The 13,643-nt window shown below is 29.5% G+C and overlaps 1 protein-coding gene across 14 annotated transcripts in view; it reads right to left on the bottom strand.

Annotated features, from left to right (window-relative positions):
- Nucleotides 1-13,643, bottom strand: part of LOC126780312 (basement membrane-specific heparan sulfate proteoglycan core protein) — a 148,292-nt gene that overhangs the window by 133,982 nt on the left and 667 nt on the right. The window lies entirely within an intron of this gene.

Below are 13,643 nucleotides of genomic sequence, written 5' to 3' on the forward strand. Positions count from 1 at the left end.
CCGTCACTCGTTCTTTTAGTGGTAGGCGGCTACCATTAAAATCATGAGTTTGTTCGTATTTTTGTTATGCAATCATCTCGATCGTGTTAACAGATTCTAAAATAATTTGACATTGAATTCGATTATATTATAGAAATAGAACTATAAAAAATATTATTCAATTATATTAAACACCACTTCATTGTTCATGTGATACATAATTAAGTTACGTTATTTTTATTTTACAATTAATTTCAACTAATGCTATCTACATAATCCTAATGCATGTTGCTTACATCTGTAAATTCGGGTTACATTTAAACAATCTGTTATTATAAACTCTGTTTAAATAAAAATATTCTAAAATAGAACCCTGGTATTTTATTAACTGGACCAAACGAAGGAAATACGTAAAAAGATCCTAAAATGTTAAACTTTCTGTAAAGTTACAGTTGTTTATAAACCTTGTAATAATTATTATATAATATTATATTATTAAATAATTGAGGAATAAAATCGATGAGCATTTAACAAAATAAAAGAATGTAGGAAATGACAATGGTCGATTGAAATGCCTGTCGTCTTCATCTTATCCCACACGCTTCATTCATCCGTATAAGCGAGGAGCTTCTAGCCAATCGTTTGTCGTACATAACATGTTTTGACGTAACCATTCAAACGAAGCACAGCTTGAAACGAATGACATTGAATGATAATATAAAAACAGCCGTTACACGTCTGTTTCAGGGCGTAAAGTATTAAAATTTGCTATTTCATTATTTGCTTAAAAAAAATGTAACCTCCTGAATAAAAACACATTTTAATTCTGTTTTTCATGCATTCTATTAGTATCCTACAAAAGTGAAAGTTTCATAAGATGCTTTTAATTCAAAAAGGCAAATTTTGAAATAGAGATGGCTTACAGCTTGACTAAAAACCTGCCCTACCCCTCTCTTTACATACGTGCAGCAGCTAGTAACATAATAATAATATTAATATATAATTTAAACATAATACATAACATAAGCAACTTTTTATCAGGCAAATATTGCGTCGTTAATAAGATTTATTTGGTCTTATTATGCCTGTCTGCTCACCGTTTATGTTATTTATATACTTTGACGCTTATTAGTAACTTATTATCGTTATACTTTGTAATAAACAAGTGATTTCCTGTTGCCATCAGTACTCAGACCTCTTAACAATATGAGCGTGGACGGTCATATCATATATATATACATAGGTACATGTACATAGTAATTTGAGCAAGAGAAAGAATCTAACTCTAAGAGACAATTTTTAAGACCGCATCGTATAGCGTGACGGTAAACGGCATGACGTTGTCTTATGTCGTCATGTCTCCCTCTTCCCTTATTTCCCTTTTAATTCAGACAATTAAATTATTAGATTAACACTATGACAAAACTTTACGCGCCGAATCATTAGTGTATTCATATTATGGAGGTTACACAATTCTCTTAAAAATTAACTTAATGTACTAAACATATATCAATAACATTAACTCTTTACTCTTATTTTCAAATTAGCATCATAACATTCAAATTGAAATTCAAACACTGTATTCAACATGGAAGCATTACACTTTCTAATGATTGTCAAAAATCTACCTCCAGTTCGGAAACAAGGACTTAAAGGGCAGTCTGCAGTTGAGTCGGAGGCTTGGTATGTTCCAACGCTGTAGCTTAAATATAGAAGCGGAACGTAAGACACGCAAAATAAAAATTCAACGGCATTCAATGAGCATGGTTGCCAGTTGACGTCATCGTGACTTAAAATGATGTGACCCCTGAACTTTTCACGCTTACCAACTACCAAATATTAATATTATGTGGCATGTTGCGCCGTCTTACTAAAACTACATTTATTTCACATCAATATCCTAGATTTCGTCTCAACGGTAATGATGTGATGGTTTTGATGCGCAGATATACGCCTGTGACGTGTATCCTATTGAATTACATTGTAATTTCCTATTGAATTACTGATTTTATTTTTACGCTTAGGACAATAAGCGGTTATCTTATAAGTAAAAAGTTTTTCTTTTCCTGTTTATTGCATGATTTGGATAAATAAAATACATAATAAAATACGTATCAATTAATACACTCTGATAAGTAAAGAGCAAAGTTTGGTTATATGACTAAAATCAGCCAGGACGAACATCATCGACATGATAAAAATATATAATATTCATTTAAAAAAATAAAACTACTAATATCCAATCAAATGACTATTATATACAGAGAAGAAACCTACCTAATTTCAATAAGTAATCAACAATACAGTCGCGTGGTCAGTGTAGCCGTGACTCAGAAATCCCTACCCAGAAATCAGACAGGATATTCTCTCAAGAAACATTACTATTGCGTGTTTGGCATCGCCCACGCTTCCAACACCTCAACATAAACCTCGATGAAACCGCACCAACCTCTGAGATAAACAAAACTGGTTCTTAGCACAACTGTTTATATAAATATTCTGTTTATACAGCGATTCCAAGAAGCAATGGGATGTCACGACTATGGTTGCTATTATTAATGTTCCAATAACCAGGACTAAAATTTGAGATGTGTGGGTCGAAAATGAACATTCCTGTTAATAATATCTTCGTTAGTTAAAATAATTATTATACGCACAAAGAACAATTTAATATTTCAAGCCGTTCGGTTTACATACATCGATGCATTATACAAAACGAAAGTCGGTTAGCAAACGTGACTTATCTTATTAGCTTATTCCTAATAAGCAGCAGATAATTAAATATACATACATAAAATTGAAAATTTACAAGATACCAATCATGAAGATTGAAAACATATTCTAAGAATACAATCAGGACGTTCCTAGGAAATAAAAACGTCTGGTGAATTTAGTTACGACTTTGCAAAATATGTTTGTGTCACAAATTATACATCCAAATTTATTTCTTATTGTTCTTTGTTAAGAGTTATAATTGAATGTATTATAATAACAAATATGCTTAGTGCATCATGCACATTGATATCGAAGAAGTGATAACGTATGTGGTCTTAGTGACTACCCATTTCAGAAATCAAGAAAATTCTACATAAAAATAAGTCGGCACATTGGCAAAAGGGCCACCCGGTGGTAAGTGGTCACTACGGCCGATAGACATTAACACTGTAAGAAATACTAACCATACCTCACATAATGCGGCATCAATATAAAAACTTACTTTTTTAATTATTTATTTAATTAACGGAGGCTTATAATCTGTTATTAACTAAGGAGATCTTACAACTATATCAGTACTTCGTGTCCTTTGTGCCTGTAGTTAAACTGGCTCACTCCCCTTTAAACCAGAACACAACAGTACTAAGTATTTATTTAAGTAAATAAGTAAAGTTTTTTAAGTAAATTATTTTTTTCAAATGAAATCAAAATACTTTTTTCAACATTGAAGCATTACACTTGCTTATTGATAGACTAGAAACTACGACCGGTTCGGAAAAGAAACACCCGGCCCTGAGAAGAACCGGCGAAAGAAACTATTGTATGTACTAAACTACCTGTGTATGTACCTATGTATTTTGCTAAATATGTCAGAGAGTTATATACGACATTGACTATAATAATTATAGTGTATAAAGTGAACACGCATCGAAACATCGTGTCACTGATGAGGCGATTTTCATAGGTTATAAATAGGTGCACTTATTTATATATCACATCTTTCTTATGAGTATTCAATAATTATGTACAGACATTTTTATAATATACAAAATTGAAATAAAAAGGAAGAACAAAATACACATTACAAATTTAAAGGAAAAACACGCCGTCTAAAAGATTGTCCTGTGGCATTGTACCCAAGACGCTGGTACTATTGCCTCTCTGCACTGCTAGACTCTAGCCTTTGGGCTAAATAAGCGCCAGGTATTCAGTTAAAATCAGTATATTGTGATATTTTATCATATCAGCGTGCAGAGTTAAATTTAGTATAAAATGGTATGACTTTTATGATTATGCGTTAACACTTAATATCCATAAGTATTAAGATAAATAGCTTCAAATAATATGTACATGTCAAGCAAGAATTTAAAAACACATCAATTAAATATTTTTACATTGAACATAAATTCTCAATTTATATCCAATTCAAACTATTATGGCTTTGAAGTCCTACCAATCTGTTTAATCTGTCATTTACACGTAGATATGTTTGCTTGTCACAAGGTCTTACTGGCAATGTCACAGAACTCCTAATCGTTATGAGATGTAATTACATTCATATTGTAAGAATCACATTTGACGAGCTGGTTGGCGTGGTTGGTAGAACACTTGCCTTTCACGCCGAAGGTTGTGGGTTCGATTCCCACCCAGGACAGACATTTGTGTGCATGAACATATCTGTTCGTCCTGAGTCTGGGTGTAATTATCTATGTAAGTATGTATTTACAAAAGAAAAGTAGTATATGTAGTATATCAGTTGTCTGGTTTCCATAGCACAAGCTTTGTACAAGCTTAATTTGGGATCAGATGGCCGTATGTGAAAAATGTCCCAGGATATTATTATTATTATTATTTTAACTTTAAATATAATAATAAATAAATAACTGCAAACTTTAATAAATACACAAAAATCTTTATATCAACTGTTATATATATATATATATATATATATATATATATATATATATATATATATATATATATATATTTAATCATTGCTTAATTGAGATTAATCAAAAAAACACTCGATAATTTATCAGCTACTAAAGAATTATAATTTTTTGCTAACAAGAAGAATCGGCTAAATTTTTATCGAATCATGTAAAATATTACGTAAGCGTGACATGCAAAACAATTAGACCCGACGTGTAAAAAATTAACACCGAATCTTGAATTTTAACATTCGGAAAATAAGCTATTTAAAATTATAATTAGTAGTTGATCTAAGATGGAACGTAAACTACGAAACGTGGTCTCCTCTGTTAGGTACGAATATAGTAAATATATTATTGTTATACAATTGTATATCTACCTCACTTTATATAATTATCCTATCTGATATTATAAATGCGAAATTGAGTTTTTTATTCAGCTTTCACGTCTTAACTGCTCTATCGACCATCATGAAAACGTTGCATACCCTTTATTATACATCCTGTCAGATGTATCACATAGGGTATCTTATTCCTGTGTCCGAAGATAATATACTAAATTTAACTAAAAAAATAAATAATCAACCATTCGAATAGTTTATACGATTAAAACAAATATCGTTATATATTTTTAAATGTATCATTGCAGCTATGGATTAAATCGCGAGCCATGCAACGAAATAGTCACAGATGTCAACATTTATACAAATATTTTAAACATAATTCGTTCAGCTGTATTCTACATACATATCAGCGTATCAGCTTAAATCGGAATTTAATTAAAACTGCTTACATATCCCTTTCCCCGGATTGAATATCGATTTATTATTTCACTTTGTTCAAAAAGTCATTTTGTAAAATATTTACGGTCATATTACTCTAAAATCTTATTCTAATAATAAGGATCACAAGCGAATTCTTGATAGTGTATTCTTTATCTCCTTCAAATATAATCCGTTAAGAACTGGGTATATAACATTTATATTATTGACCATCGTATATTGTCCCATCGTATATTTACACGATTGTAGTCATATACAGCGTTATCGCGTTAAAATATCCAGACTGTATGTTCAAATTACAGTTCTCGATGTATTTGTCCTGACGCAAGACGCGATTTCAAGGACATTTTTTATAAAATACAATATTGTAGTCAAATTTATTACGTTTCAACTCAGTGTGATAAATTTAAAATATTTTTATACAAATATTTACCGAGAACACATCATGCAAGATAAATTATAAATGTTTGTTGTATGTTTGTTATTAAGTCACTATGACTGTCCAAAAGTAGTACATAGGATAAAAATAATAATAATAATATCCTGGGACATTATTCACACACGGCCTCTGATCCCAAACTAAGCAGAGCTTGTACTATAGAAACTAGACAACTGATATATTACATATACTATTTTTCTTTTGTAAATACTTACTTATATAGATAATTACACCCAGACTCCGGCCAAACAGATATGTTCCATGCACACAAATGTCTGTCCTGGGTGGGAATCGAACCCACAACCTACGGTGTAAAAGGCAAGTATCTACCAACCACGCCAACAAAATGATTAATCGATCTTTATTTTTTTTAAAGGATCTTTTAGAAATTAAATGTAATTGTATAAAATTAAAATCTTATGAACGTTTACATTCAATAAGTTACTCATGTTACAATATGTTTTATTAAATAAATGATGAATATACAATTGCATAATATTGTTTATATAAATATTTAAATAATTTATAGTGTTGATATTTAAAAGAAATATAACCTTTAATGTAATAAGTACCTATTTAAAGTCTTGCTACGTCTAAGCGCGAGAAGATCATTTAATAAATTACACACATGCATATATGTATAAATGAAACGATATGACAGCCCGGTCATCGTAGTTACTCTTTAAAATTTATTAAAACTATTTAACAAATAGAAAAAGCAAAATAAACGAACAAATGAAACATTGCATTCTTAATTTTTTTTACTGGTAGGTACCATCTACTCATTAGATATTCTCATTAGGTATTGTTGTGTTCCAGTTTGAAGAGTGAGTGAGCCAGTGTATTTATAGGCACAAGGGACATAACATCTTTGTTCCCGAAGTTGGTGGCGCATTAGTAATGTAAGCGATGGTCAACATTTCTTACAATGCCAATGTCTATGGGCGTTGGTGACCACTTACCATCAGGTGGTCCATATGCTCGTCCGCCTTCCTATTCTATATAAAAAAAATTGTCTATTATTGACTTAAATAAATTATTTTTATTTTAAGCTTCTGCTTAAAATCATTTCGTCGTAGGGCTGTAATGCACCTTATAAATACATCCGCTGTACTCTGATTAAGCAAGCTCATATCAAAATAGGCCGACCAAGCTATCACAACTTATCTTTGTGTTACGCAGCATATTAAGTGAATTTCTTACTCATTATTAACGAATCTACTATATACGCAACAATAAGAAACAATCAAATCAAATTAAAAAACTAATTACTATAACGTGAAAGATTTTTTTTTTCATTATTAATTATCTATTTAAATATAGATAGTAAAAACTTTATTTATATGATACCATAAGTAATTAAAATGATACGAAGAAATATAGAAAAAGAAAACAAAGACAAAATTAGAATAAAAATAATCTGAGGTCAATACTCTGAAGTTAAATTTAACGTTTCAATATTTCATTCAAGCTCTTTTTGCGTTATCATTCCTAGTTCACTATCAGCTAGAGAGGATGATCTAACATTGCCATGGAAGGCACATTGCGTCACATCATACAGATACCAAGCAACGTTATTCAGACAAAATTAACAGGATATACCTATAGTACTGTAAAAGTAATATATTAATTTATCATTTAAATATCGCATCAAAGAGCGTAAAAATGCGAGTAGTTCAACTCATCACTTTAATTAAACTTTTTTCTCGACAATTCATTTGATTGCAACATTTATATCTTAGTGGTAACGAGACATTTTCTGCTGTTATTGTTACGATAAATATGTAGGTTAATAATAATAATGAAGACTTCTGTAATTAACAAATGATTTGTAGTAACGATGTTGTGTATAAGAAGCGAATATGCGTTATCTATATCAATGTACTAGTCGGGTTGGGTCACTGACGATAAACTGGACAGATAAAGTCCGAAAAATCAGAAAAAAAAATGTTTTGTATAATAATCGAGTACTAAAATTGGAAAATTGACACAGTGCGGACCGGCAGCGATAACACACTGGATAACCTCACCGACAATCTTGCGAGCGGTCACTTACATGAAAAAAACAGTGCCTACATAACTTATACCTACATTTTTGTTACACGCATTTATCCGATGGAATTAGGGTAACGAAATATAACTCGCATTTAATATCATTCTGCAAACATAAGAGCCATATAATAATCGCTTACTTCGTCGGAATCTATGATCTACCGCTATGCGAAAATTTGCTTAAATGTTTTTTAACAAACATTCGGTGACAAACGTGTGACATCATCGTTCAATTCTATCTCATTGATCCCAGAATACATATAAATTATATAATATCTTACGAGAAGATAATTAAAATATGCGTAGAAATTTAATTAATTATTTAATATTTTAATAGATTAATGTAAATATAAACTGCCCCTTGTCCTATTCTAGACTACACTCTACCTACACACATTTATCTACATAGTTTTTTTCGAATCTTTACTAACGTGAGCCAAACAATATCAAAGACAAACAAACTATAGGTGATGTCCTATTTTTATCTAATAATGACTTTGACCGACGGCTTGTTATAATCATCAATGCCTATTTATTAATAGACATCGGGTCAAATTTACAAACATACAGCCAAGAGGTTATGCTCATTCGTAATAATATAAAAGTTATAGTATGAACAACAAAAACGAAATACTGTGTAATTAAATTTATTAATACGAGATATAGTTTTGCAATTGCAATTTAAGTCTTTTTAATTTCCTCATGTTATTTTTTTGTACTTAATTAAATTATTATATAGAGACGTTAATAAATATTAAGAAAGAGCTTGTTTCCTATGCTATGAAAATTGTCAGCTCTGCTCATTTGTTAGGTGATTAAAAAATGAACAATTTTGCGTGTCCATTGCACTATCCGGAAATAGTCCGATGTTTGAACATTGTTTTAAGCTAATTCAATGTTACTTAGTCTTTGGAATAAATCAATTATATATATAAAACAATCTTTTGACACTAGCACCATTCAATCAACTGTATTATTTATTTATTCGAATCTTTTTATTATTTTGACCTATAATTAAATTTCATTAGTTTGATATTATGAATATATGAATTGATCCAACAAAATATGCAAGACATTTCGTCACCGCCAAGCATGAGATGAGTTTGTGTAAAATATAAGGCACACGAAAGACAGCGGTGTTTTCCGGATTGGAAGACGCGGTTGTTCTATTCCCTGTGACATCTCGCCTTAATTTTTTACCCGTATATTTTTAAAAATAAAAAATACATATATTTATTTGTTGAAACTATGTACAGACATTTTTATAATATACAAAATTAAAATAAAAAATACATAAATAAATAATTTATCTAATACATAGTGCTGTGGTAATTATACATAAAAAATGGTTTTAATTTTTTTTATGTATATGAGGATAAAATTTTATTAAATACACATTGTGACATAAATTAAAAAATATATATGAATAAATGCATGCAAAATGTATATATCAAATTTTTTTCAATGATTTACCCTAATATTCTACCGTTTATCGTATTTGTAGGTATGAGACTTGTCCATAAACGGAAAAATCGATTATTATTAATCGTTACGTTCCCGTAAAATGTGTAAGCGGGTATCGAACGAAGTTAAGCTTATATGCCGTAACTACTCATGTCCCAATTTATAATAATCAGTTTTGCGCAGATTATAAAGATAGCGGTTAACAGAAAATCTCTTATCAAAATTTACCTACCACTTTCTAACGCTGATAAGGGAACTAGCGATGATTAGTAGAAATAACACCGACGGCACCGATTAAGACGGTGTTACGTGAACACCGTCTTAGTCGGTGAAACACGAAGAAATATTTTCATACTATAACCCTCCCCTTTAGCATATCTACATCAAGATGAAAAAGGCATTCGATTATATGTGGGAGTTGGGTTGATACCAAATTGATCTTAAGAGTCCTGAAAAAATTAAAGCAATAAACTTTATAAAATATTTAAGTGCAGTGCCGAGCATTCCATATAAATAAAAGCGTTTCGTATACCTTTGGTCTTTCAATACCACAAAACTTAAATCGCAGTTTCAACGGCTTCCTCCTAAAAACTTGGAGTTTATACGGAATGTGAACTAAAATAATCGCATATCTTGTTGTTAGGAAATACAAGATGACCTTAATATCGGTTCGTCCCGGGCTTGATGGGGTCACTAAAACTTAGATATGATAGTATGTACTTATTAATTATGTACCCACTTGATTTTAACATAATTTGATATATTGTATTGTGATAATTATACATAAAAAATGGGCTTATTTTTTTATGTATATGGGGATAATATTTTATTTAATACATATTGTGACATAAAATAGATGTTCACAAAAATAATTGTTGAATTTCTCACACACACACTTACGAATAAATCCACTATACTAATTATAATCTTATATTGTCTATTGATCGTTTTTCTCTATCTGTAAAATTGGCGAAACCCTTGAAATCCTATTTCAAAGTAGTAACCAGCCAGCACCAGTTGCCGAAAACTTACCTATTCTACTATTCTCAACTCGTAAGTGCAATCAAAACAGCCCATGCTCTCGCAAAGTTTAAAATGGATAATCGATGGCTAGCTAAGATTATTTTATAAATTGAAAACCTACATTAAACCTTTTCAACTTTATTACATAATATTTAAAACGGTGCGCTTTTATATAATATCTGTAATTAATTGATATTTTACACAAACGGGCACGGCAATTATTTTATCTGTACTCTGTACAAATAAATACAATTGAAGTGTGTCTGTCATTTCAAAATAACTGTGGTGTAATAACCACTTTTTAATTTAATATGGCTATTTGCGAGTTACCGAAGCAATAATTTTTTTTGTCGGTCTGTTTATCCGGGTTCATCTTCAAAAAAGCGAAAATAATAAATGCAAGTATTAAATTAAATTATTATAAGAATCCATTATAATAATCCAATTTACCGTTTAGTTTTCATTTCATCAAAATGGGTTAAGAAATCAATCAAAAGTTACAACAATTTATTACTTATATTTAAATATTTTGTATGTATATAGATATATCGAATGCCCATATAGGTACGCTCAAATAGCTATATATATTGAAGAACTTTATTAGTTACTAATTCCTAAATAAGCATATTATGTTTTTATGAATATATAAATTAAAAATGTTATTATTATCATTTTTTTAAATATTTTAAGGTAATATTAACCGCTCGAAACTTGGCGTAGATATCAATGTTTATACATATATTCATACGTCTGATAACAACAAAACTGCAAACGGTCAAAAAAATATTGATGACCTAAACGATAGCGAACAACGCCTTATTCTCAGAAATTTCAATGAAAACTTTACCGAATATTACTTTTATAGTTATTATTATATTGTTTAATATTAAAGGGACTATATTAAAAAAAATACTTTTAATTTTAGTTATACGCGTCTCAATTTATTGTATTTTTTATTCATATGGGTAGTTATTTGTAATGGACGTAATTAAAAATATTATCTAAATATATTTTCACTCAAATTATAATTTATCCTAGATTATATGTTTAATCATATAATCTAGGATGAATTATAATGTGTTTTAATGCGCAATTAAATAAAAAAACGCCTTTAATCTCGTTCTGATATAATTCAGATTTTTAATTAATGTTTAAAAAAATTACCAATCTCATACGTGATTACCATCAAGATGTTATCTAGCAGTTGAACTTTCAAAATTTGTCTATTATCTATTTTTTTATAGCTAGAAGCAAAAACTATATTGCCAAGATCTTATATGTTATGTTTATGCAAACGTTCAAAGGTTTGCTTTTTATATCATTAAAATTACATAACTTTTTTATTGTTTTACTTATATTTTGCATCTTATTTCTTTTAATATTTGTCTCTAATATAATGTATATTTTAATTTAATATTGGAAACTATTTTTGTTTATGTTTTAATAATATTTATGTAATCATACCGTTGGTTTCCAAAACAAATAAATATCTAATATACATTTTTTGGTATTGCTCGATAAAAACAAAGCGAGATGTAACGCATTATGAAATGTCTGACTCTTTATTAGTAATTTTTGGAATTAATGAAAGAGATATATCGTTTGAATTGTAATAAACTTTTATAGAAACTACGTTTAAAGTAGTATGCATTCCGTACTCGGGCACGTCTCCCATTTCATTTGAGTTAATCATAACTTCGAACTCGCTCAGTCGATTAGTTATATTAAATTTCCAAGCAGTCCCGGATTATCTTTGGAGATGTAACTACCTATGCACCAGATCAGCCTTGAGGCCCATGGACAAATAGATCCATGCTCAAAGTAAGTTCATCTTGTATAATAATAGCCTTAGTTTATTTAATGCACAAGCAATTTGTCATTAAGAACTCAATGAATCTGGTCCATGTACATTCGTAATTCTTTATTTTCTATATATTAACATTTCACTTGAATAAGATGAAGATCATTCAACTATCCTTTTTATATTTTTAAAATTATATTATTATTAAATTTTGGATGTTACAAAACTATGTGTATAATTGTGAATTAATATTCTATAACATCATTTACTTTGCGATTTTTATCTAATCTTCTGCTGAAAGTGTTTATATTGCATGTATTGTATACATTTTGAAGGTAAAAAGCTTTTAAGGTTCTATCTTAAGGTAAATTGACTTGATATTAAGGAGACGTCTACACGTCTACATTTGTACATACAACAATTCACAAGCAATATAATTTATAAAATCACTGTAACAGCCTTGACAGAAATCTTTAAAAAACGACATACTGAGTTTGTTGATGAAATGGCCTTGCTTAATTTATGGTTATAGATTGGTTCGAGTTCAGCGCTAAACTGAAGCATCACGATGAGCTTATGACCGATCAGATTCATCACATATCTATTCACTTGAGTGGAGTCAGGTGATGAAATAGGCTCCAAAATTTAACCCTAAGAGCAGAATAAGCGTTTGCTCTCCAGGATCATTAAGAAAATATCTGAATTTATCCGAAAATTTGTTACTAAAACTATTATAATATAGCGTAATGTAGCGTATCTAATATATACTAAATATATTATATATATAATATGATTAAATATAAGGACACAATTTCTCAAAAGCGGCATATGTCGGGTTAATGAAACTTTATTTTTCATTAAGATTACTACATCATTACGACGTTATTACATGCTTCCACACATTTTTGATAATCGAATAAAATTTATTTTAAAAGGAATTTAAATTTTTTTTAGTACTTAAGTGTTTTAAAACTAATAAGAAATCACATGAATCTGAAGTCGAAATCTTTATTCATATTCATATAGACGGATTGTCAGATTGTCAAGAATCCGTGGCCGGATCGTAAAGAAAAAACGGCGAAAGAAACTCGAAATTGTTGCTCACGTTAATTTTATTTGTATTTTAAACGGATTCATAATTCTCATTCCCAGGACTTATAATAACAAAGAAATGTTATTAACCTTTTTTTTAAATAGTTTAGTCCTAGATATTATCGTAAAAGCTTTGTCGAATAAATAAAATTAAACAATTACAAGCAAAAGTTATCACGAGTTATTTAACTATTTAAAAGAGCTTACAATTGAAAAATAGAGCGTTATTTTATCATTCACTCATCACTCAACACTGCTCTGAAAGTGTTTATAAAATATACTATCTAATTTCGCTTATGTGAGCTATAAATATAACTCTAACGTATACAAATATTCTGCTGAGTATTAAAATTAAATAGAAATCT

This window comes from Nymphalis io, chromosome Z (genome assembly GCF_905147045.1).
Source record: "Nymphalis io chromosome Z, ilAglIoxx1.1, whole genome shotgun sequence".
Taxonomy (NCBI): Eukaryota; Metazoa; Arthropoda; class Insecta; order Lepidoptera; family Nymphalidae; genus Nymphalis; species Nymphalis io.